Source organism: Loxodonta africana, chromosome 2, assembly GCF_030014295.1.
Source record: "Loxodonta africana isolate mLoxAfr1 chromosome 2, mLoxAfr1.hap2, whole genome shotgun sequence".
NCBI lineage: Eukaryota > Metazoa > Chordata > Mammalia > Proboscidea > Elephantidae > Loxodonta > Loxodonta africana.
The window spans coordinates 225,481,907-225,508,406 of NC_087343.1; the positions used below are offsets into that span (position 1 = coordinate 225,481,907).

Genomic DNA, 26,500 nt, shown 5'->3' on the forward strand with positions numbered 1-26,500 from the left:
CCTTTGAGTTTCCAAGGAACGCCTGGCGGATTCGAACTGCCGACCCTTTGGTTAGCAGCCGTAGCACTTAACCACTACACCACCAGGGTTTCCGTGTAAGTATGTAGGTATGTATATAAAAACCAAACCCATTGCTGTCGAGTTGATTCCAACTCATAGCGACTCTATAGGACAGAGTAGAACTGCCCCACTGAGTTTCCGAGGAGTGGCTGGTGGATTCAGACGGCTGACCTGTCGGTTAGCAGCCATAGCTCTTAACCACTATGCCACCAGGATTTCCATATCTATATATATGTAAGTATGTGTACAGCTGATGTCGCAGGACCAAACAGCGTTTCGTTCTGTTGTGCATAGGGTTGCTGTGAGTCGGAACTGACTTGACAGCACCTAACAACGCCGATATATATAAGTATATATCGATGGCAACAGGTTATACATATAAATGTATGTATTTATGTATGTGTGTGTTTTTTTGTGCACTAGGTGAAAGTTTACGGAGCAAGTTAGATTCCCATTCAATAGTTTGTACACAAAGTGTTTCATGGCCTCGGTTTCATTCTCCACTGCGTGCCAGCACTTTCCCCGTTTCTGCCCTGGGTTCCCCATTTTCTTTTGTCCTGCTTTTCTACTCCTTCTTGCCTTCTCATCTTTGCTTTTGGGCAAATATTGCTCTTTTGATTTCATACAACTGATTGTTCTAAGGAGCACTTTCCTTTCAGGTGTTACTGTTTATTTTATTGGTTTGTCTATTGTTTTGACTGGAAGGTGGTCTCTGGGAATGGCTTCAGTTCCAGGTCAGAGGGGTGTCTTTGGCCATAGTCTCGGGGGTTCCTCCAGTCTCTGTCAGACCAGTAAGTCTGGTCTTTTTTTGTGAATTTGATTTTTTTTTTCCCCCTACATTTTTCTCCTGCTCTTTCTGGGACCCTGTGTTGTATTCCCAGTCGGCGCGGTCAGTGATGGTAGCCAGGCTCCACATAGTTCTTCAGTTCTTAGGGTGTGTACGTTGTGGCCTGTTAGTCCTTTGGGCTAATCGCTCCCTTGAGTCTTTGGTTTTCTTCACTCTCCGTTGCTCCAGATGGGAAGAGACCAGTAGTTATATCTTAGATGGCCGCTCACAAGCTTTTAAGACCCCACACTACTCACCAAATAGGATGTAGAAGATTATCTTTATGAACTATGTTGTGCCCACTGACTCATCTAGCTATATTTTTGTTTTTGTAATCTACACAAATTGGAAAAAAAAAAAAAAGGCTTGAATTTTTAATAACAGCTTTATTGTGGTATATTTCATATACCATGAATTTACCTTTCTAAAGTATATACATCAGTTGGTTTTAGTATATTCAGAGTTCTGCAGCCATCACCATTGTCTAATCCCAGAACATTTGCATCACCCCAGTAAGGAACCCTGTACCCGTTAGCAGGAAGGAAGGGCTGACGATCTGCTTCTGAAAAATCAACCTTTGAAAACCGTATGGAGCACAGTTCTGCTCCGACCACGTGGGGTTGCCATGAGTCAGAAGCAGCTTGGCGGTAACTGGTATACCCATTGTTAGTCATTCCCAAACTCCCCCTCTTTCCCCAGCTGCTGGCAACCACTAACCTGCTTTCTGTCTCTATGGATTTGCCGCTTTTGAATTTTCATTTGAATGAAATCCTGTAATATGTGGTCTTTTGTGTCTGTGTTTTCAAGGTTCATCCACATTGTAACATGTACCTACTTCTTTCCTTTTTATTGCTGAATAATTTTTTGGATGTATATACCACATTTTGTTAGTTCATTCATCTGTCGATGGGCATTTGGGTTGTTTCCACTTTTTGGCTCTTGTGAATAATGTTACAAACATTCATGTATGTACAAGTTTTTGCATGGACACATGTCTTAAAATCTCTTGGGTAAATGCCTAGGGATGGAATTGTTGAGTCATATGGTGACTCTGTGTTTAACTTTCTGAGAAACTTCCAAACTGTTTTCCAGAGTCACTGTACCATTTTGTACTCCCACCAGCAATGTCTGAGGGTTTCAATTTCTCCACATCCTCGTCTACACTTGTTACTGTTTGCCTTCACACCCTAGTAAAAAAAAAAAAAAAAAAAAAAAAAACCCGTTGCTGTCGAGTTCATTCTGACTCATAGCGACCCTATAGAACAGAGTAGGACTGCCCCATATGGTTTCCAAGGAGCACCTGGTGCATTCAAACTGCCAATTTCTTGGTTAGCAGCCATAGCTCTTAACCACTATGCCACCAGGGTTTCCTCACACGCTAGTGGGTCATTTATATTGGGTCCTATGTAGTGGGTTATAGGAGTTATATATTCTGGATACAAGTTCCTTACCAGATATATGATTTTTAATAATTTCTCCCATTCTCTGGTTGTCTTTTCACTCTCTTGATAGTGTCCTTTGAAGCACGAAAAATTTTAATGTCCAATTTGTCTATTTTTCCTTTGGTTTGCTTGAGCTTTTGGTGTCCGATCTAAGAATCCATTGCCTAAACCAAGGTCACAGAGACTTAGTCTATGTTTTCTTCTAAGAGTTCTGTGGCTTAGCTCTTATATTTAAGTCTGTGATCCACTTTGAGTTACTTTTTATATATGGCGTGAGATATAGGTCCCACTTTATTGTTTTGAATGTGGATATTCAGTTGTCCCAGCACCATTTGTTGAAAGACCTAATTTTTTTTAACTCCTCCTTTAGTGTGATCTTTAATTTAGCAACGTTTATAGTATAATGTTAGTACTACCAGTCAGAGGCTCATAGAAGTATCATTTTATCTGCTTAAGTAAGAGTATACCATTTATCTCCAGCCCACTCTTCAGGCAAAGATTAGACTGGACTATAAAACATGAAATAATACTTGTGAAGAGTGTGCTTCTTAGTTCAAATAGATACCCAAGACCAAATGGGCGGCTTCTGTTCAGAGACAGGATGAGAAGGCAGGAAGGGACAGGAGCTGGTTGAATGGAAACCTGGGGTGGAAAGGAGGAGTGTGCTGTCACATTATAGGGATTGCAACTAATGTCCCATAACAATATGTGTATAAATTTTTGTTCGAGAAATTAACTTGAACTGTAAACTTTCACTTAAAGCACAATTTTAAAAAATATACCGGAAAAAAAAAAAAGAGCATACCATTCAGACATAATTGACTGAGTTATTCAGAGCTCTGGGAAGTCATTTTCCACCCTCCCCCACAAAAAAATCAAACCTGCAGCCATTGAGTCGATTTTGATTTATGGAGACTTCGTGTATTACAGAGTATATTACTGCTCCGTAGGGTTTTCATGGCTGTAATCTTTATGGAAGCAGAATGCCAGGCCTTTCTTCTGGGGCATCACGGGGTGGGTTAGAACCTCCAGTCTTTAGGTTTGTAGTGGAGTGCAAACCGTTTGCACCACACAGGGGCGTTTCCCACACCTCTTTCCTACACTTTAGCTCATTTAACGGTACTTGTTAAAATTGTTTGTGCTGTGCACTAGGCATGCTGCTATTGTTGGAATTAGAGTGACAAACAGAAGTCACGCTGTTCTGTGTCCCTGCTGTCACAGAATTTATGTTTTAGTGGGAGAGAAAGAAAAAACAGGTAAATGGACATACAGTTATTGTGAATTGTGAGATATCTTATGGTCTTAGTTTCTTAGTGCTGCTGTAACAGAAATACCACAGTGGGTGGCTTTAAGAACAGAAATCTGTTTTATCACAGTTCTGAAGCTTAAAGTCCAAATCAGGGTCTCGGCCATATTGATGTCTTGCTTTTCAGTAGCCTGAGTATTCCTTGGTTCCTTGGCTTGTAGCCGATCCTCATGTGACATTGTCTTCCCTGTGTGTGGATCCCTGTGTGTCTGATCTGCTTTTCTATAACTCAGAAGTGATCAGATTTAGGATCCAGCCTACACTGATAGACCTTACCGGATCGATTGATTAGATTACATTACATCACATCCACAGGAAAAAAGAAAAATAGGGACCAGGATTTCAGTACATAATATGGAGGGATACAGTGCAACCCATAAGCAAAAAACCCAAAGCCAAACGTATTGCTGTCGAGTCAATTCTGACTCATAGCGACCCTGTAGGACAGAGTAGAACTGCTCCATAGAGTTGCCAAGGAGCAGCTGGTGGATTCGAACTGCCGACCTTTTGGTTAGTGGGGGATCTCTTAACTACTGTGCCACCGGGGCTCCAATTCCACCCATAACACTTATTAAAGGAAAAGGTGCTACAATATTGTATTTCCTGTTTAACAAAGGGCCCCAAACTTTGTTGTTGTCAGTTTGTCCTACTGACAGGTGGGTGGTGGCTTAAAACAATAACAATTATTTATTTACTCACTGCGCTGCAGTTTGTGCAGGGCTTGGCAGGGTGGCTTATCTCTGCTCCACGTGGAGTCTGCTGGGGCATTTGCAATCTCCTGTGCTTCAACTGGGATGACTGGGACAGCTGGGGATCACCTGGGCATCTCTCCCTCCCTCTCCCCGTCACCTTTACCCATGTAGCTAGCTTGGGCTTCTTAGAAGATGACCGAGAACACAAAAGCAGAAGTTGTCGTTTCCACTGCATTCTCTTGGGCAGTACAGCCATAAGGGCAACCCCAGCAAAGTGCAGGTGGTGGGAAATAGGTCCCACCTCTTAGTGGGAGGGTGGCAAGGTCACCTTGCAGATGAACATTGGAATGGGAGGTAGATTTGCAGCCATTGTTGGAAATCCTGTCTGTGCTATGGTGGGAGACCTGTTTGAGTTTGGGTTCAGTTAGTTGGGGCAGGCCTTTTCGTTGGTGTATAAGAGTCCAACTGATTTTTGTATGTTTTTCTTGTATCATGCTACTCTGCTGAATCTATTAGTTCCAGTAGTTTTCTCATGGAGTCTTTTGGGTTTTCTATGTATAGTATCATATCATCCACAAATAGGGAGAGTTTAACTTCTTCATTACCAATTTGGATGCCTGGGCAGGCCTTTTTGAGAAAAAAATGTTGAAGCTGAAGCTTAATGGCTGAGGAGGAAGTTTTCTGTGAAGGGTGGGGAGAACAAGTGTACCAGGCAGAGAAAAGAGTGTGTGCAGAAGTTTTAAAGTTGGACTGAACTTGGCATCTTTTGAGCAATTGAAAGAAGGTCACATGAGTGAAGAAAAGTGAAACAGAGAGAGACAAGAGAGGAGGCTGTAGAGATAGACATGGCCCAGACCACAGGGCTTTGAGGAACATGGCCTGGAGGCAGGTTTTATTCTAAGTGCACTGGGGAGCCATGGAGGAATTTTAGGCAAGGCCAGGAGCTGGTTTCTGTTTGAAGACTGCACTGGCAGCTCTGTGGAGCACGCACCTGGGAGCGAGCATGGGGCAGGGAGATCACTGTTAGCCTCTTGCAGCAACTCAGGCATGGCAGCTGGGTCCAAGCAGTGGCAGTGAAGGTGATAAGGAAGATGGATTTTGGAGGTTGGATGGACAGGACTTAAGAATTGGCTTTGGGAAGGAGTTGAAAGAAAGCAAGGGAGGAACCAAGAAGGATACTCAAACATTTTGGGGGGTTAAACAAATGGGTGGATGTGGCTCTGTTTATGGGAACGGAGCGTGGGGGGAAGGCTGGGGTCAAGAATTTGGTCATAGTTAAGTTTGAAATGTGTAAGGCAACTGTGTTGGAATAACAGACATTATAAAGGATAATAAAGGATTATTGAGTATAAGTTTAGGCGAGCAAATTAGACAACATAGATGAAATGGACAAATTCTGGGAAAGTTACAAACTACCCAGATTTACTCAAGTCGGAGTAAAAAATCTGAATTACCCTATGTCTATCAAGGAAATTGAATTGGTATGTAAAAACCTACCAACAAAGAAGACTCTTGGCCCAGAGAACCTTATTGATTAATTTGATCAACCATTTAAGGAAGAAATAATATTAATAACTGTATACAAAGTCCTCCAGTAATTAGAAGAAAAGGGAACCCTTTTTAACTCATTGTATGAGGCCCACATTACCCTGATAGCAGAACCAAAGACTAAAGGCCAATATCCCTCATGCACATACATGTGAAAATTACAGTATGTTAGCAAATTGAATCCAGCAATATAGAAAAAGGATACTGCATCATAACCAAGTGGGATTTAGCCAAGGAATGCAAGGTTGGTTTAACATTCAAAAATTAAGCAATGTAATTTACTGTATTAACAGACAGAAAGGGAAATACATATGATCATCCTAATGCAAGAAAATTTCGGGGGGAAATATCTCAATACCCATTCATGATTAAAAAAACAAAACAAAACAACTCTCAGCAAAATAAAATAAAGCAAACTTCCTCAACCTAGTAAAGGGCATCTTTGAAAAATCTATAGCCAGTGGTTAAGAAATGTGGCTACTAACCAAAAGTTGGCAGTTTGAATCCACCAGCTGCTCCTTGGAAACCCTATGGGGTAGTTCTGCTCTGTTCTCTAGGGTCACTATGAGTTGGAATCAACTTGACAGGGATGGGTAATGGTGATGGGTAAAGCATTGTTCTTAATGGTGAAAGACTGAAAGCTTTCCTTCTAACGTTGGAAACGACAAGAATGTCTGCTGTCCTTACTGTTATTTAACATTGTGCTGGAGGTCCTAGCCAGTGCAGTAAGGCAAGAAAAAGAAATAAAAAGACATACAGATTGGAAAGTATCTTCATTATCTAGTGCTGCTATAGAAATACTATTATTCATAATAGCATAAAACCCAACGTCCATCAGCTGGAGGGTGGATATAACAGATCGTGTTATACCCATATGGTAGAATGCTATTCAGCAGTAGAGAGCAGCTACCATACACACAGCACTGTGGATGAGTCTCAGCAGCACTGTGACCACGTACCGAGTGAAAAAGACCATTTCAAACTAGATTATTAGATTAATGTGAAAGTCAGATAAGCCAAAAGTATTAATAAAAAGCAGATTAGTGGTTGCCCAGGGCCAGGAATGTTAAAAATAACTCAAAATTCAATGAAATTTGAACTTAAGGTTTATTTCATAGCAACCTATAGGACAGAGTAGAACTCCCCCATAGGGTTTCCAAGGAGTGCCTGGTGGATTCGAACTGCTGACCTTTTTGGTTAGCAGCCGTAGCTTTTAACCACTGCGCCACGTGAGTTTCCTTATTCTGAGCAGTTATTCTGTATGCATATAGGGAGACTGTTTTGATTCCAGAAAAAGCAAATGGCTCTAAGATGTTAGGTACGATGAGGTTTATAAAGAGAAGAGAAATATAGAAGATCAGGCACTGGCTAATCTTAACATCATTGATTGAACCCCACCCTCCTCCTTTTACTGAGATCAAAGTGATACTAGGTCACAAGATGGTCTCCGCCCCTCCACTCAGCTGTATCTTTTGAAATTCAAATTCAGCAAGCCTGGGTTCAAATGGGAAAGAAAGGATTTGCAACTCAGGGTAAAAGAAAAACCGCTGGCAGGGTAATTCTGATCAGGAATGTCTGTACAGTGAATTCTTTGGTTTTCTGGGTAAGAAAACCCCCAAGTCAAAGCAAGATTACCTGCTATTGATTTCTCTCTTTGATGGTGGGGTGGGGAAGGGGTTGACTACTAAGCGGTGCCAGGGGAATTTTGAGGTGATAGAAATGTTCTGTATCACAATCACACTTGTGTGAAAACTCTTCAGATTGTACAGTACAATTGTTTAATTTATTGTATGTAAATCCTACCTCGATGACACTGGTTTTAAAGCATCAAGATTCCCTTTTACATAATCGTTGGGGGTGTGGAAAGAAAGGAAATGCTTCTTCTTGATGTTTTCTGAAGTATATCCACTTTGTGATGGCTTTAAAGCCATCTTTATTTAGGCAGGGGCTTCATCCTGGAAATTCCCTAGGTGGCGCAAATGGTTTGCACTCGACTACTAACCTAAGGGTTGGCGGTTGGAACCCACCCAGGGCACCATGGAAGAAAGGCCTGGCATTTTGTTTCTGTAAAGATTATAGCCAAGAAAATCCTATGGAGCACAGTTTTACTCTGTAACTCATGGGATTGTTGTTTTAGGCTGGGTTCTCTAGAGAAGCAAAACCAGTCAAGCATATATGTATAGAGAGAGATTGATTTATCTCAAGGAGAAGGCTTATGTGGTTATAGAGGCTGGAAAGTCCCAAGTTCATGGGTCAGGCGTCAGGTTCCAGGCTTCAGACTCACGTAGCTGCAGGGGCTGATGAACCCAAGATCAGCAGGTCAGATGGCGGGCTACTGGCTCACAGGCTGTGGAGGCTGACAAATCCAAGATCGGCAGGTAGATGGTAGGCTGCTGGCTCACAGACTGCAGAGGCTGGCAAATCTCAAGATCAGCGGGCAGTAAGGCAGGCAGCTGGCTCAAGTCCCAAGAACTGGAGGTCACATGAGCCAGATGCATGACCCAGAGCAAACAAGCAAGCTTTGCCAGAACGTCCATATATGTATCGGACGCAGGCCACACTCCTGAGGAAACTTCCCTTACAACTGATTGGCTGATCACATCAGATCACATCGTGGAAGATGATTACATCATTATATAACTCCCAGATTACATCATTACATAACTGCCAAACCACCGAGAATCATGGCCCAGCCAAGTTGACACACAACCTTAACTGTCAGTCATCATGAGTCAGAATTGACTTGACAGGAACGTGTTTGGTCTTTTTGGTTTTGATCCTGGAAACTGTGAGAAAAGAAAGGCCATGAAGAGAAGGGGAAGTCACTAGAAAAGATTTGAGAATAAAAAGGAAAACGTGCTTGAGGCACACAAGTGGAGAGGGAGCACCATTTACCCTAGAGTGACGGTTATCCACAGACAGTATTGTACTTCTGTAGACTTGGTGCCTCCACTTTCGTCGGCAACCGTGTCACTCCTGCACCACCTGTGTAGTCTCTGGGCACAGATACCATTCCTGGGGACCGGGGATTCACCCTGCCTGCCCCCCATTGTTGGGCTTCCTGAGTGAGGAGGTTGAGAAAGAAGAAATTGCACCAGACAACATTAAAAGAGGCAAGAATGGTTTTTATTCAAAAGGACTGTACCGTGAAACCTGCGAAAGCCAGAACCTGTGTAAGGTGGAAACCTGTCAGAGAAGGAAAACACAAATATTTTCCACTAAAATGAGCCATAGAAAAGTGGCAAGACTGCAACCTGTCAAAGGCGGAAAACCTGTGAAACCCGGAAAAACAAGGCGGTTGCACCGAGCTCCGGCTCTCACAGGTTTCATTGTAGTAAGGGAAGGGAAGGCAGGAAGGGGCACCATGGTGGTGGGAAGGGAGCCTGAGGTCCTGCTCCACTGAGACATGGAATTGAGAGCCGAGATCCTCCGGGAGCAGGGAGCCAGGAGCTGAGAACGCTTGAGGGACGTTAAGGGTGGGGACTGGGGTGGGTGAGAGATTTACCACATTTGCGGTTAGGGCCATCCTGTTTGCAATGTTTTCTTCTTTTTATGGTAAGGTCAGGTGGATCCTGGGGTGGGGAGGTTGGGGAGATAAGGAAGGGAAAGCCTGTTCTGGAGTCATTTAAACAGAGTCCGTGATGAAGTCCACTTGGTCAGGTGTTGGCAGTAAGCCTTCTCGGGAACACACTCAACACACTCGAGAGTGAGGCACTCCCTTAACAAAGAGCTCAGCTAAAGTGCAGCTTTGTTATTATTGTCTTTCTTGACCAAGTCTAGAGGCCAGCAGGCTTCAGCGCTCCCATCCACCAACTCTGAGCTCTAGGGGAAGACAAGGTGAGGCTTAAGGTCGTGGGGAAAGCTCAAGACAGAGGGACGTAGTCTTGTAAGGGCTGTGTCCAGAACATCCTAGATGTGCGGTCAGTGTTAGGAGAATGAAGGGGGTAGAATGAATGAGGCAGGCCTTAAAGGTGTGCCCAGCATTGCATGTCTTTAATGGCGTAGCCTGCTAGCATTTTCGGAACCTTCACAAACCTCTTCAAGTGTTCTCTGGGCTGTGAAACCTTCTCTTGCCCCTTCCTCCCTAGTGTGTTTAAAACAAGGACCAAAGATCGCCAGTGAGCCTGGGCTTTTGTTTTGTGGGTCAGAAGCTAAAGGCATTTTGGGAGTTGGGCTGGGCATGGGTTTAGGGGGCTTTTAGGGAAGGAGTGAGTGCAGTGAGGGGGCAGCGGCTGAGCTGGGGAGTGCGGCGCCCCGGCCATCCAGAGGCAGGAAGAGGTCTCCGTAGCCCACCTTCAGCAGCTCCTGAGAGGCAATGGCAATTTCTGTTGCTTTCCATCCTGTCTCCTGGGTGTGACCTCAGGCTGTCTGGGTTTGTTCATTTGTGCCGCCACCTGATGGGCTCCTTCTCTGGCAGTGGAAAGTGCTGGCCCTCAAAAAGGCCCTGATAGGCAGGCTGTGTCCCGTGTTTGCTGAAGTTGGGAGAATACCTGGGGAATCAGGCAGCTGGGTGAGTGCGCGAGAAAGTCCGCCTTCCTGGGTACTACTGCCTTCCTGAGACCTCCTTCGGCCCCGCGAGTACCTTCCTGGTCCCGTGAGAGCACTGATGCCTGTGTCTCTGCTTTTAGGCCCTCAAGGTGGACACCTGCTTGGACCACTGGCCTGCCGGCTCTGCTGACCCTGTGCCTTGGTAAGTCACGGGCACCTGGCTTGGACTTTAATATGTTGTTGATTCATTTTTTAAGGGTATACATCTTTAACATTTTCTTAAGGCCAAAAGGAAATTTATTATAGCCATTTTCCTTTTGTTCACAATTCAAAAAAAAAAAAAAGTTCAGATAACATGGTGCCCTTGTCTGCTCTCTTCCAGTGAAGCTGGAATGAAGCAAAAATGCTGCTGGGCTGGAGGGTGTCTGCCAGGTCCCCCTTCAGCACCTCTGGACCCCGGGCTTGTGTTGGTTGCACCAGAAGTTGACCAGTCTCTTGGAGACAGACTGGTTCCATCCAGCTGAGATGGACTGGTTCTGTCCAGCTGAGTTGGACAGATGTCTGACTGGAAGGTCGGACTATGCCCGGCAGTGTCAGAACGGCTCGGGAGTCCGTGTCCGCCCACCAGTATGCCTGCTTCTGGAGCTAACTCCCCTGTGAAGCTTGTGGTGAACAGAAAGCCTTGTGGAGAGTGCAGAATTTAATGAGCCTTGTTCATCTGGGCTGGGGACAGAGCCTGTCCCACCAGAGTGACCCCCAGTGAGTGGGCCGTCTCTTCCTGTCCTGGGTGAGCACCTTTGGCGCTGACACCTCCCTCTGCTCCACATCACCCCTGGGTCTTTGGTGTTCGGTGGCCCAGCCCTAGGTTCCTGGTAGGTGAGTCAGGCCTCCTTGAGGCATCTGTCCTGCAGCCTCGGCCTAAGTGCTGTGAGCAGAACATGAACAGAACGTGAGCCCACCTGCCGTGGTCCCAGTTCTTGGTGGGCTCACAGCGTAACCTCCTGCATAGTAATTATGGAGTCCCTGGGTGGCTCCTAACACAAAGGTTGGGGTCCACCAGAGGCACCTCAGAAGAAAGGCCTTGTGATCTGTTCTAAAAAATCAGACACCGGAAACCCGGTGGAGCACAATTCTACTCTAACACACACTGGGTTGCCATGAGTTGGGGCGGGCTCATCGGTGACTGGTTAACTGGTTATGGTAATTACAACAGGTAGGAGGCCAATACCTACTCTTTGATAAAAGCAAATAACTTGGGACGTGTGAGTAGGATTGATGTAGCCTGTTGCCGGTCTCTCAGACTTTTTATGTTCACAGACGTGCTGGTGTTCAAATAATGCTGCTTAAATGTATGAGCTGAGCCCTCGGGCCTCCTTTTCACATTAAAATTACTGTCTAGTGTATCTTTAGAATTAAATGTTTTATTACGTCTCCTTATTTGATAATTGGTGATATAAATATGATATACATGGCAAGCCTCTGCTAACTCGTGCCCTGAGCGTCTTATCTGTAAGCTTTCTGAATCAACAAGCTGCTTTGCTTGTTTGCTCATTAGTGATGTAACAGTCCGCTTTTGGTTTCAGCTGTTAAGTTGCTGCAAGCCACTGCTCTGTGCAAAAGAAAAACAAAATATACTTTATCTTTTATCCTAATGTTAAGCGCTCAGTGCATTCCTGTTCTTTTACTTACCTAGCAATTGTAGGGACATATTTGTAACAGAGAGGATCTGGCGTTGCGGCTGGGCATCCCCCCCACCCCCCTAAAAACCACCAAGTTCGCTGTGCTAGCGCTCAAGGAAGTGGCTGCATCTCGTCTTGTCCCACGGGCTCCTCAGAGGGAGGCCAGTACAGGGTTGTGGGCAGTGCTTTTAATTCGTTAGCCCCCAACTCATAGTGACCGCGTGCACAACAGAACGAAACACTGCCCGGTCCTACACCATCCCCACGGTCAGTTGCAGGTCAGACCATTGTGATCTATAGAGTTTTCATTGGCTGATTTTTGGAAGTAGGTCGCCAGACCTTTCTTCCTAGTTTGTCTTAGTCTGGAAGCTCCACTGGAACCTGCATCTCCGTGTAAGGGGCCTCCAAGCTGCCAGTGTGTGACATGCGCCCCAAGGAGAGAGAAGGAAGACTCATGTTACTAGTCCCGTGGTCCCTGGCTATTGCAAGCAGCCATCTTGGGCCCCATGCAGAGAGCCTGCCTGGAAAGTGAATGGAGGTGATGAGTGGCAGAGGGAAGGGGGCTGCAGGTGAGGGCAGGTGTATGTGGTGGACTCCAGGTGGGGGATCCAGGTGCTAACCCTGCACTTCTTTCAGCTCTGCGGGAAGTGGGTAGGAGGGATGGAGCAAAGGGCTCAGGCTTTGACTGCCAGGTTGTATCTAGTGAAGGCATGTATCCTGCAACTAAAAAAAAAAATCTCATCAGTGTTCAGGATAATTGGTTAGACTGTTGAAACCGTTGTAGAGATGTAAGGCTGGAGCTTGATAGTTTTCTTAATATTTAAATTTTAATTGTAAACGCAGCACATTCTTGTAAAAATTAAGCACAGAACCAGATCTGATAATTAATGAAGGTTTCAGTCTCTCCTCCATCCCGAGTCCCACTCCTTTTCACGTGGAAACCACTGTAAATGGTCTGTGGTTTATCCCCTCCCGCCAGGGCTGTTGAAAATGCACACAGCTTCTAAAAATGTTATTTCTGTGCCTTGTTATAACGTAACTGCAGCTTGGCTTTTTTCCCTTGCTGTAACATCCCTTGGAAGCTACGCAGTTGTCCGCTCAGACCTACCTTATCCAACCAGCCTCCTCACAGTTTGTGCGCACTCATCGTAAGAAATGCCTGTGTGATAGTTTCCGAGCACGGTCACCAGTGTCAGTTCATTAGAACCAGAGTGAACTTTCACGACTGGTTCTAATACACTGAGCCTTCGCAGGCTTAGTGTTGTCAGCCTATGTCAAGGGGTGGTGTTGGAGGGTGCTTGGCCGGGTGACATGGCCACGCTGTCTTGGGAAAGAGCATGGATTTGACCTTGGCCAGCACCGACATCTGGGTGAGCCTGTCCTGCCTGGGGCCAACCCCGTGGAAGGTGGACTTTGCCTTCTGTCTTGGTGTGGTACCAGCTCTCCACACCTGTCTCTCAAGTTTGTGCTCTGGATAGTTTTGCGGAGGGTTCCAGACAACCTCAGATAGCCCTGATTCCTTCTTCACTGAGGACTGGCTGCTTCTGACAAGCTCACCCATGCTTCTGCCATCAGAGCAGACTTAAAGGTTTATGTGTACACATCCACTCAGCTTTGCTGTGGGGGGCAACCAAACTCGTTGCCACCGAGTCGATTCCAACTCACAGCGACCCTATAGGACAGGGTAGAACTGCCCCATAGGGTTTCCAAGGAGCACCTGGTGGATTTCAACTGCTGACCTTTTGCTTAGCAGCCGAGCTCTTAACCACTGCGCCACCGGGGTACTTCTAGGTGAATTTATTTAAAAATGAGGAGTGACTTCTTGAGCTCTCTTGCATTGGAGCACCGAAATGTTTTGACATGTTGGTTTGCCTTTCTGCTGAAGGGGGCAGATTCTAGTTGAAGCAGATAAACTGGTAGAAATGGTAGCATCAGAGAAAAGTATCATCTAGTAATGTGAAGTACTCAGCTGCTAACTGAAAGGCTGGCAGCTCCGGTCCTCCCAGAGATGCCTCAGAAGAAAGGCCTGGTGATCTGAAAAATCAGTCACTGAAAACCCTGTGGAGCACAGTTAAACTCCGACACATGTGGGGTCACCAGGGGTCGGGGTCAGCCCGAGAGTAGTGGTGAGTTACCTTACTAGTTGTCACAGATGCGGCTCTTGGGATTGCTTTAATTTTTTTCGAATCACGTATATGTGAACTGAGATTAGGAAACACAGGCTTGGGGACACAGGTGACAGGCTGGAGGGGACCAGGGAGACCATTCAGTCTGGTCCTCAAATGCAGACAAGGAGGAAGCTGAAGCCAAGGAGCAGGCACGCGCAGGCTGGCTTACAAATAAAGTGTCATGTATGTGTGGCTGTATCTAATTTTTTTTTTTCAAAATTAAATTTTTAAAAAATAATATGGTTATAGTTTTTGTTTGTTTACTTGTTTGTTTTAAATAGGCTTTGTTTTTAAAAGCAGTTTTATATTTCTGGAAAAATTGTGCTGAAAGTCCAGAGTTCTCCCCTGCCCCCTGCACCTAGTTTCCCGCGTTAAATAACGTCTGGCATTCTTGCATTTGTGTGGTGTGTTTGTTGTAACTGATGGACCAGTATTGATACATTGTTTTTAGCTAAAGTCTGTAGTTTATGTTGGCGTCACTCTTTATGTTGTGTGGTCCTATGGGTTTTGACCAATGTCCAGTGTCCTACGTCCGCCATGACAGTATCCTGCAGAACAGCTTCACTGCCCCCAAAATGCCCTGTGCCATGTATAATTTTCAGTGTCATTTTTTTCTCTCTTCCTTGTCTCTCCAAAGTGAAGATGAATTTCTCTCCAGGAAGGATGCTGGCTGTTGAGCAGACCTAGAGAGATAGGCTGAGAACCCACACATGTAGAAGATCATTGGTGCTCTACCCAGCAGCCTATTGAACCCTCATTATTTCTAATAACTGGGCTCCGGAATTTCTTGGTTTTTCTGAATAGACAGTCGTATCATCTATACATGATCGAAGTGTGTTTTTCTTCTTTCTAATCCTTATTTCTTCACTTGATTTATCGGGATGACTGGGACCTGCAGTATCTGAGCAGTAGAAGCAGTAATAGTTGTCCTTGAAAAAAATTATGCGTGAATGTTGAATTTTGTCATCTCCTTTTCCTGAATTTATTGAAATAAGAATGCTGCTTTTCTCCTTTTGTCTGTTATTGCCAATAATTAGATTACTTAATTCTCACATTAAACCATACACATGTTCCCGGGGGAAACCAGGGTTGGTCATGATGTTTTTGTAAACACATGGCTGGAATCAGTTTGTTGGTATGTGTTTATTGTGAGTATTCTGTCTCTACTCGTGGGTGAACTTGGCCTGTTAAAAAATGGGCATTTTTGCCTTGTGCCTGATGTTGGCCGAAATGCCCGTAGCGTTTCTCCATTATGTGAAATGCTGCCTTTGGGGCTGAGATATTGCCACCTTACAGGGAAGTGAGTATGTGATCTTAAAAAAAAAAAACCCGTTGTCGTTGAGTCAATTCCAACTCACAGAGACCCTACAGGACAGAACAGAACTGCTCCATAGGGTTTCCAAGGAGTGGTTGGTGGAATGGAACTGCCAACCTTATGGTTATTAGCTGAGCTCTTAACCACTACGCCACCAGGGTTCTGTGTGACCTTGTTGTCGTGAAGTGCTGTTGAGTTGGTAGTCCACTCAAAGCAACCTTATAGGACAGGGTAGAACTGACCTGTAGGGTTTCTAAGGAGCAGTTGGTGAATTTGAACTGCCTTGGTTAGCAGCCAAGCTCTTAACCACTAGGCCACCAGGGCTCCCATGTGACCTTACCCAAAAACCCACTGCTGTTGAGTCGATTCCAAATCATAGTGACCCTATAGGACAGAGTAGAACTGCCCCATAGAGTTTCCAAGGAGTGCCTGGTGGATTAGAACTGCTGACCTTTTGGTTAGTAGCCGTAGCTCTTAACCACTATGCCACCTGGATTTCTTTGTTCTGTCTAAGGTAATAGAAAACCCTACCACACCCATTGCTGTTGAGTGGATTCTGACTCACAGGGAACCTACAGGACAGAGTAGAACTGCCCCATAGAGTTTCCAAGGAGTGTCTGGTGGATTAGAACTGCTGACCTTTTGGTTAGCAGCCATAGCTCGCCATCTGGGTTTCTTTGTTCTGTCTAAGGTAATAGAAAACCCTACCACACCCATTGCTGTTGAGTGGATTCTGACTCACAGGAAACCTACAGAACAGTGTAGAACTGCCCCATAGAGTTTCCAAGGAGTGCCTGGTGGATTAGAACTGCCGACCTTTTGGTTAGCAGCCATAGCTCTTAACCACTATGCCACCAGGGTTTCCTTAAGGGGAAGCATATAGTAAGTATATATAATATTTTTTAATTGGCTCCTATTTTATGGAATTTTGTTTGTTTGCTTGTTTTAATCAGGAAGTGGGGTTGACTTTTGTTAAACTGCCTGTCCAGGATTTGCATGAAAGAAATACAGTGTGTTTTGTTAATAGAATTTCTGATCTCAAACCATCCTTGTATGGTGGAAAAACCCCCTTGATCATAATGTAGCATTATTTTTTAATGTGCTGTTGATTCTGTTTGCTAATATTTTATTGGGAAATTTTTACGTTTATATTCATAAGTAAAGAGCAGTGGTTCTCAGACTTTTAGTCTCTTTATACTTAAAAATTACCAAGAGCCCCAAAGAGCTTTTGTTTTTGTGGATTATGTGCTGATTGGTGGTTCTCACCTCAGGGTGATCTTGCCCCACAAGGACATTTGGCAGCGTGTGATGTTTTTGATTGGCACAACTTGGGCAGGGGCCGGGAATGCTGCTAAATATTCTACAGTGCACAGGGGCAGCTCTCACAGCAGAAAATGACCCAGTCCAAATGCCGGTCGTGCCGAGCTAAGACCTGCTGCTATTGATACGTACTATATTAGAAATTGGAGCCCTGATGGTGCGGTGGTTAAGAGCTTGGTTGCTAACCAAAAGGTCAGCAGTTCGAATCCACTAGCCACTCCTTGGAAACCCTATGGAGCAGTTCTCTGTCCTGTAGGGTTGCTATGAGCTGGAATTGACTTGAAGGCAGTGGGTTTTATATTAGAAATTAACACTGAGAAAATTTTTAAAAATATTTAACGATGTATTTAAAAATAGCAGCAGTAAACTTCATTACATGTTAAATAACATTTTTTAGTGAAAAATCATTTTATTTTCCAAAATGGAAAAAAGCTTAGTGAGGTGATGAGTAACATTGTTTTACATATTTGTAAATCTCTTTTTTCTTTAATTCTTGTAAAGATATATATAACAACACTTGTCAACTGAAGATTTTTCACGTGTACAGTTTAGCGACATTCGTTAATTAAACCTGCTGTGCACCGTCACCAATATTCATTGCCAGGTTTCCCATCACTGTAAACAGGAACTCTCCCTTCCCCCTCCCTCCCGCCCCTGATAATCACCCGTGAACCATACATTTGCCCTGCTCCGGATATTTTATACGAGTGGAATCCTACAGCATTTGCCCTTTTGTGATTGACTTCCTTCAGTTAGCATAATGTTTTCACGGTTCATCTCTGTTGCAGTTGCAGCTGAACCCAGCTAACGTTCACGGCTGACTCAGCTAAAGCCCCTCGGTGTCTCTGCTTCTCAAATCTTGGGAAGACCTGAGAACCAGGACTTCGTTTATCTTTGTGGCTGAGTGATATTCTCTTATACGTATGTATCACCTTTAGCTTATTCGTTCACCTGTTGACGGCCATTGGGTTGTTTCTACCCCCTGGCTGCTGTGAATCATGCTGCAGTGGACATTGGTGCGCGTGCGTCTGTCTGAGTTACCGTTTCAAGTCTCTTGGGTATTTGCCTAGGAGTGGAATTGCTAGGTCAAATGGTAGCTGTGCCTTTAACTTTTTGTGGAACTGCCAAACCGTTTTCCACAGCAGCTGTACCATTTTGCATTCCGCCAGCATTGGATGAGCGTTCCAGTCTCTCAACATTCTTGCCAACATTTTTTATTTTGCAAGTCTCTTTAACGTCTGGCGTAATACGAGACAGCTGGAATCTCATAGCTAATTCTACATTCTGTCTGTCGTTGCGCTGGGTTGTTCTGGTAGAAGTATAAATAAAATTCTTCTTTATTCAAATATGTACTCAGAAAAGGGAGGACTCTCAGACTTCCTAAAAGGGCTGTAAGGACCCCCAGGGCTCCTCAGACCACACTGTGAGAACCACTGGTCTCTCCCTTCTTTCTTCCTTCCTGTCACGACCTCAGCCACATTTCGAATTTAATGTCGTACTTGCTTCATAGAAGGTGTTTGGAAGTTTTCTTTCTGTGTGCTCTGGAAAAGTTGAAATAGCCCTAAGATAATCTATTCTTACAGGTTTGGTAGATTTTCTGTGATATCATCTGGGCCTGATATCTTTAGTTAGAGGTAAGTCTCTAACAGGTATCTCTATTAATGCTGTAGAAATTGATCTGTTCAGAATTTCTGTCTTTTTTGTTAATTTTATTCTCCTAGAAAATTATCCATTTCATCTAGGTTGTCAAATTTATTTTTAATTTCCTTTATTTTGGTGGTTATTCCCTCTTGTTGTATTTTTATTCTCTTTTTCCTAACTGGTTTTTAAAGATACAGTTAACTTACCAGTTTTACTACTTTTTTTCAGAACTCCACCTTTTTAATTTAGGTGTTAGCTAGATTGTTTTTCTAACTCATTAACTCATTTTTTTTTTTGCCTTTACTTTATTAATTCCTTCAGTTACTTTGTAGCTTTCTCCCCAACTTTTAGAATTGGATGCTTAATTCTTTTATTTTAATGCTTTTATTTCTAAAGATCTAAAGTATTTAATGCTATAAATTTTCTGGTGAGCACTAGTTTTAATTGAAATGTTTTCTAGAAATTCTGCAGTTTCCCCATGAGGGGCAGATGTAAGAAGAGAATGTTTAAGTTTCCAGGTGGGAAGTCCTTTGTATTTTCTGATTTTGTTATTCATTCCTAGGAAATATTGTTTAACTGCTTTTTGGAATTTGTTGCAATTTCCTTTGCCGCTTAACATTTGGGCACTCTTCATGAATGTTCCATGGGCAACTGAAGGTGTGTTCTCCATTATAAAGCACAGAATTGGCTAGGTAGCCTTAAGATCCACCTCATTCATTTTGCTGTTTACATTTTCTGTGTCTCTTTTTTTACTCATTTCTTAGCCACCTCCCCTTTCTTGGATTGAAAGACGTATTGACGTCTCCTGTTACTGGTCTGTCTCCACTGAGTCCCCTGGCACCCCCGTGACTTCCGCTCTGTGAAAATTGCTGCAGAGTTATTATTTGGTGCATTTTACGAATTTCCGTTTCTAAAAGCATTATACATATTCTTGCACTATCTCATTTAATTGCATTTGACCTGATATTTTACTGCCAGCTTGGAAACCCTAGTTTTTTCTTTGCATTTCCCAGAATACATTTTTTCATTATTTTCAGCCTTGCTGAATTGCTTTATTATATCTAGCAGAGCTGGGTTTTGTTTTGTGAGCCATTATGAAAACATTTTCTTTTTACTAGGTAATGTAAGCCTGTTTGTATTGATTGATATGACCGATGTGTTTGGACTCGTTCTATCATTATTTTGTTTATTTTGGGGAGTTATAGATAAAATATATACAAATACATATGCACCTTCACACACACCTTTCCCCAGGTGGCCTCTTTCCTTAGCCTTTTTTTTTTTTTTTTTTTAAGTGTTGTAAACCTGATATTTGGGGAAGTTTGTGTTTTTGGTTTGGTGGTTACCTAATACTAATATCTTTATGTAAGACCCCTTAGTCCCCTCCTCTTTTGGACAATGTCTCTTTCTCTTAAGAGGTGCAACAACAAAGTATCTGGTGGCCTGTCCTTCTCTGCACCCCCTCCTGCCTGCCTTGGAGCAGCGGAGTCGCCTTTCACTGTCTGCCTTGGGCACCGAGCGCTTCAGCTTCCCTTCCAGCTTGGTCACCTCACTCTGCAGTTGTTTTACTCCCAGCTGCTGCCGGGGAGGTAATTGCAGAGTCTCTTCTACTCTCCACCTTCTTCCCTGCCTCCCCCGTTTTTATAGTTTTAATTTCTGTGTTGTCAGAGTATATGATATTCACATCCTGTCCTGTCTTCCTTCCCAGCACTTTGTCAGTTAGATGCATTTGGTGCCATTCCTGGAAACCCTGGTGGCTTAGTGGTTAAGTGCTACGGCTGCTAACCAAGAGGTCTGCAGTTCAGATCGCTCCTTGGAAACTCTATGGGGCAGTTCTACTCTGGCCTAGAGGGTTGCTATGAGTCGGAATCGACTCGACGGCAGTGGGTTTTGGTATTTTTGGTGCCATTCCCAAAGCCAACTCTTCAGACAGGGACTGGACTGGACTATAAGACAGAAAATGATACCGGTGAGGAGTGAGCTTCTTGGCTCAAGTAGATACATGGGACAATGTGGGCAGCTCCTGTCTGGAGGCAAGATGAAAAGACAGAGGCGGACAGGAGCTGGCTGAGTGGACACGGGGAATACAGGGTGGAGAGGAGGAGTATGCTGTCTCATTAGGGGGAGAGCAGCTAGGAGTACACAGCAAGGTGTGTGTAAGTTTTTGTATGAGAGACTGACACTTAAAGTACAATTTAAAAAAATGTATTTGGTGCCATCACTGGTCTTGGGGGAAGCCCATCCCCTGCTCTGTGTGGTGGGTGCCGGCTCTGGCTGCGGGTCTCCCCATAAACTGAGCCACGTGTCACTTGCACGACCCTCTTTCGGCAACCCTCTACTTTACATTCTTGATGTCCTTTTCTAGTGATTGGTCTTTGCTGATGATGTGTCCAAAGTAAAGTGAGACAAAGTCTGGCCATCCTTGCTTCTTGCCTTAAATTCTGTGTTTATGAGCTGATTTTGTTATTTAACATTGTTTTTGTTGGCACTTGTCTGGTGTGTCTTTTTCTTCCCCTTTCGTTTCCACCTTTCTGCAGTGTAAGGTTTTCGCCTTGTCACTTGTAAATCTCACAGATAACTGGATTTTAGAGATGCTGTTTGTGATTGCCAATATATTTAGACTCAATTCTCCTTCATGAGCGGCAGCAGCAGCACCACCATCGTTTATCCTCCTTTTCCTTTGTTCCCTGGCTTCTCTTGGGTTGAGCAGAATTTTTTTTTTTTAACCCTTTCTTTGTACTAGTTTAGAAGTTATACATTCAGTTGCTCTATTCCTGATCTCCATGTGGCTACCCTTACAATGTCAGGATGAATGGCTGACTTAGCTAAAGTGTTTCTGTGTCTCTACTTTGTTCCCAATTCACGTGAAGACCTTAGGACGTGGTATTTTGGTTCTCAGAGCTCTCCTACCTCTCTGTTCTCACAAGTCCTCCCAGCTACCCCTTGAGACGACCCCAGGATCGACACCTGTAGATGAGGAGCCTGAAGCTCTGAGAAGCACCCCTGTTGGAAGCCGTGGGGCAGAGGTTGGAATGTCTGTCTGCTCTCAATGCCTGCTTGTCCGTTTCCGTCTTGGCTGCTTTCAGTGCAGAGACAGACCTTTTCATTGTATCACTTCCCTGTTCTAGGTGCCAGCACTGCTCTGATCCCAGCAGGTCCCAGCAGATGCTGGTCCAGCTGAGCTGGTAGCCATTGTTGTCGCCTCACCCCTCCAACCTCCAGGAGTGACCCCAATTTGTCAGTGGCCCACTGGACAGCAACCACAGGGTGGAGCGTGCTCGTCCCTCTTTTGTGTATGTGCATCTGTATGTCTGTCTGCCTGTCGGTCTGTGTAAACCCGTTTTATGTGTCAGGGCAGGATGCAGCGGGCAGGGGAGAGCCAGCCTCTGTTCCGTTCCTGGCCGATGCAATGCGGGAAACTTGAGCAGACGTGGGCTGATTTATCGAGGGAGTGAATGACTTGGAAAAAGTTCAGTTATCTGGTGTCTTTGACAAGTTGTTTTCAATTGGTAATTTAAAAAACTGGGGGTTGATGGTTATACTTTTGTTAATCAGTAATTAGCTCCGTGTTTTGGATTCTCTGAGCTAGTTTTTCCTGGGGATCAAGCAACAATCATTTTCCTAATGAGATACTGACCGTCTGGGAGCCCCTGAGACTTCTGGAGTCTCTGGGTGAGCCAGGGAGGGTGTCTGAGGAGTGTGGTCATGTCCTCATGTCCTAGTAGGCAAAGGTGCGGGGGAGAGCATTCCATGAGTCCAGCAGAAATTCCTGGAAGACCAACGGTAGACATAAGTTTGGGGATACTCTTTTCCTGCCTTCTCTGTATCTTACTGCCATTTTTATGAAGGTTTAGTAAATACTTGGTAGATTGCTATGAGAATGTGGACTTCTTTATTTGGGGGAATTGTTATTGATGAAAAAGATTTCTCTTTTCGGAAGTGAAAATCCTTAATACTGTGTTCTTAGTGGAGAGAAAGGAAATGTATGATTAAGAGCAAAAATTTTTATTGTTGGTACTAATTAAGTGGGTAGGGAGATGAAGGGGTCCTTTCAGGAGCTGGGGGTGTAGGTACTTAATATTGTCTACGGTAGAAAAATACCATCCATAGCCATGTCTCTTAACTATTTAAAAGTCAAGTTGCTTATGAACAACTATGTCATTTAATGCTGTGAAATAAAGATAAAAACCCCATTGCCATCAAGTTGATTCAGACTTATAGCGACCTTATAGGACAGGGTAGAGCTGCTGCATAGAGTTTCCAAGGTGTCTTAGTCACCTAGTGCTGCTGTAACAGAAGTACCACAAGGGGATGGCTTTAACAAGAGAAATTAATTTTCTCACAGCCTAGCAGGCTAGAAGCCCAAATTCAGGGATTTGGAGGAAGGGCTCTGGAGGAAGGCTTTTCTCTTCAATCTTCCCCTGGATCAGGAGCTTTTCCGAGCAGGAACCTCAGGTCTAAAAGATGTGCTCTGCTCCCGGTGCTTCTTTCTTGGTGGTATGAGGTCCCCAACTCTCTACCTGCTTCCTTTTCCTTTTAACTCTTGAGACATAAAAGACAGTACAGGCCACACTCCAGGGAAACTCCTTTTATCTTGAACCGGGGAGGTGACTGAATAAGGGTGGTGTCATAATCCCACCCTAATCCTCTCAACATAAAATTACAGTCACAAAATGGAGGACAGCCACATAATACTGGGAATCATGGCCTTACCAAGGTGACACCTATTTTTGGGGGGACACAATTCAATCCATGACACAAGGCTATAACCTTGATGTAAGCAGACGGCCACATCTTCCTCCCGCAGAACAACTGGTGGGTTCGAAACATCCTCCTTTCAGTTAGCAGATGAACACTGTAACCCCTACACCACCAAGGCTCCTTAAAATAGACTTGTGAAATAAAGACAGGCCTGTGGTATGGTGTTTCCATGACTGTTGGTGAAGGCTTAATTGGTCTTCTCTGTGGTCTCGCTTTTGGGGAGGATGGACCCTAGATCGTCACTTGGGGTTGGGGTGCAGGGATGGATAACGTGTGGACCTCGGTGCTTATGGAGACTGTAGGAGCTTGCGGGACAGAGGAGGCCTTGCACTGGCCCAGGTCAGGATGGAGTGGGCCAGATGGCCCAGGGCTTTGCGGATGTAGGAGCTCGCCTTTTGCCCTTGGTTCAGTGCGAAGCTCCCGGAGGGCCTTCTGCAGATGTCGGCATGGGCCAGCTTCCCCTCGGCAGAGAGGCCCAGGGCTTTGCGGGTGTAGGAGCTGCCTTTTGCTCTTGGTTCAGTGGGAAGCTTCCGGAGGGCCTTCTGCAGATGTCGGCATGGGCCAGCTTTCCCTCGGCAGAGAGGCCCAGGGGTTTGCGTGTGTAGGAGCTCGCCTTTTGCTCTTGGTTCAGTGGGAAGCTCCCGTAGGGCCTTCTGCAGATGTCGGCATGGGCCAGCTTTCCCTCGGCAGAGAGACCCAGGGCTTTGCAGGTGTAGGAGCTGCCTTTTGCTCTTGGTTCAGTGGGAAGCTCCTGGAGGGCCTTCTGCAGATGTCGGCATGGGCCAGCTTTCCCTCGGCAGAGAGGCCCAGGGCTTTGCGGGTGTAGGAGCTCGCCTTTTGCTCTTGGTTCAGTGGGAAGCTCCCGGAGGGCCTTCTGCAGATGTCGGCATGGGCCAGCTTTCCTCGGCAGAGAGGCCCAGGGCTTTGCGGGTGTAGGAGCTGCCTTTTGCTCTTGGTTCAGCTCCCGGAGGGCCTTCTGCAGATGTCGGCGTGGGCCAGCTTTCCCTCTGCAGAGAGAACTTGGCTGCCGGGTGGGTTGGAGTGGGACAAGAGTAGAAGCACGGAGGACATTGGGAGGTGACTGGGGTGATCCAGGCAGAAGGTGACAAGGGTAGGGGTCATAGCAGGTTCACCGATGGACTGTGTGTGAGACAGCTTGTGTGATGACTGTATGTGCGGTGTGTGCAATGTGTGTGCGTGCTTGTGTGTGTGTGTGTGTCATGTTTGTGTCTGTATGAATATATGAGTATGCGTGTGGGGGTGTGTGTGTGTGGGTATGTTAGAGTTTGTGGAATGCATGTAGGTGTGCGTATGTGGTATGTGCAACGTGTGCACGTGCTTGTGTGTGTGGTGCAAGGTGTGTGTGTTGTGTTTGTGTGTGTGTATGTGAGTGCGTGTGAGGTGTGGGGGTGAGAGTTTGTGGAACATGTATAGGTGTGTGTGAGTGTAGTATGTGCAATGTGTGTGCCTGCTTGTGTGAGTGTGCGTGGTGTGAGGTGTGTATGTGTGTGTCATGTTTGTGTTGTGTGTGTGTGTGGTGTGAGGTGTGTATGCGTGTGTCATGTTTGTGTGGTGTGAGGTGTGTATGTGTTTGTCATGTTTGTGTGGTGTGTGGTGTGAGGTGTGTATGTGTGTGTCATGTCTGTGTGGTGTGTGTGGTGTGAGGTGTGTGTATGTTTGTGTGGTGTGTGTATGGTGTGAGGTGTGTGGTGTGAGGTGTGTGTGTTGTGTGTGTGGTGTGAGGCGTGTGTGTATTGTGTTTGTGTGGTGTGTGTGTCATGTTTGTGTGGCGTGTGTGGTGTGAGGTGTGTATGTGTGTGTCATGTTTGTGCGGTGTGTGTGGTGTGAGGTGTGTGTCATGTTTATGTGGTGTGTGTGGTGTGAGGTGTGTGTCATGTTTGTGTGGTGTGAGGTGTGTGTCATGTTTGTGTGGTGTGAGGTATGTGTTTCATGTTGGTGTGTGTGGTGTGAGGTGTGTGTGTCATGTTTGTGTGGTGTGTGTGTTGTGTTGGTGTGTGTGGTGTGAGGTGTATGTGTTGTGTTTGTGTGTATGGTGTGAGTGTGAGGTGTGTGGTGTGAGGTGTGTGTGTTCTGTTTGTGTGTGTGGTGTGAGGTGTGTGTGTGTTGTCTTTGTGTGTGTGGTGTGTGTGCGGTGTGAGGTGTGTGTTCTGTTTTTGTGTGTGACTGTGTGTGGTGGAAGGTGTATATATGTGTGTGTGTGTCCTGTTTGTGTGTGTGGTGTGAGTGTTGTGGTGGGAGGTGTGTGTGTGTGTCTTCGTGTGTGAGAGCATATGAGTACGACTGTGGGGTGTTTATACGTGTGGGTGAGAGTTTGTAGAATCCGTGTAGGTGTGTGTGAGTGTGTGTGGTGTGTGCAGTGTGTACGGTGTATGTGTGTGTGGCATGTGTGCAAGTGTGTGAGGAGGTGGCAGGGCTGCCCCGGCTCTGGGTGTGGACCTGAGCCAGCCGGCTGGTGGCAGTGCCACCACTGGGTGGGAAGCTACAGGGGCGCAAGCTTGAGAGTCCGGAGTTCTGTTAAGACATGGCCAGTGTGAAATGCCCAGCACACCTCCTGTGCCTTGAGCAGGTCTCGGGCTTTGAATCTGGAGCCCAGAGGGGAGGTCAGTGCAAGGGGTCACAGGTGTGTGTGAACACCCTGGGAACAGGTGGGACTACCTGTGACCCAGCCTGGCCCAGTCCTCAAGGGTGCAAGTTGGGGAGGAACAACGAGCAGAGGAAGTTGAGGCATGACCAGAGGAGGGACAGGTGGTGTGGACGGGCTTGGGGGTGGGCAGGTGTGGAGGGGGGAGGGGCCAGGTGGTGTGGAAGGGCATGGGAGCGGGCAGGTGTGGAAGGAGGAGAGGCAGGCAGTGGGGAGGGGCTGTGGGGGCCGGCCTGTGCCAGTCTTCTGGTTTAGGGCTGGAGGGGATGAGGGGACTCCAGAAATGGAGACATGGTGAATCTTGTAACTCTCCTGGTACAGAGAAATGTGCAGGAGTGGAGGGAGTCCGGGCCGGGGGGGGTTGTTGTGTGTCTTCACCGCCTTCCCGCTGGGGTACACGGGGCATGTCTGAATGCTGATGACTGATCCGATGGGGGGACATCGGTGACACAGGGAGCCAGGGGTGTCCTGTTGAGGTCTCGCGAGGACGAGGGGCAGCTCATGAGGGCCCAGGCATCGTGGAGGTGGTGCAGGCCGGCCCAGATGCAGAGCTGGGCCCGGGGCAGGACGCCCAGGTTGGGGGGGTGCTGGA

The 26,500-nt window shown here is 45.7% G+C and overlaps 1 protein-coding gene across 7 annotated transcripts in view; it reads left to right on the forward strand.

The window, feature by feature from the left end:
- Positions 1-26,500, forward strand: part of AGPAT3 (1-acylglycerol-3-phosphate O-acyltransferase 3) — a 134,179-nt gene that overhangs the window by 34,268 nt on the left and 73,411 nt on the right. For all 7 annotated transcript variants that reach the window (XM_064279518.1, XM_064279524.1, XM_064279525.1 and 4 more), the window contains one exon: positions 10,503-10,564. The gene's annotated coding sequence lies outside the window, so the exon portion shown is untranslated. The remainder of the gene's footprint in view (positions 1-10,502; positions 10,565-26,500) is intronic.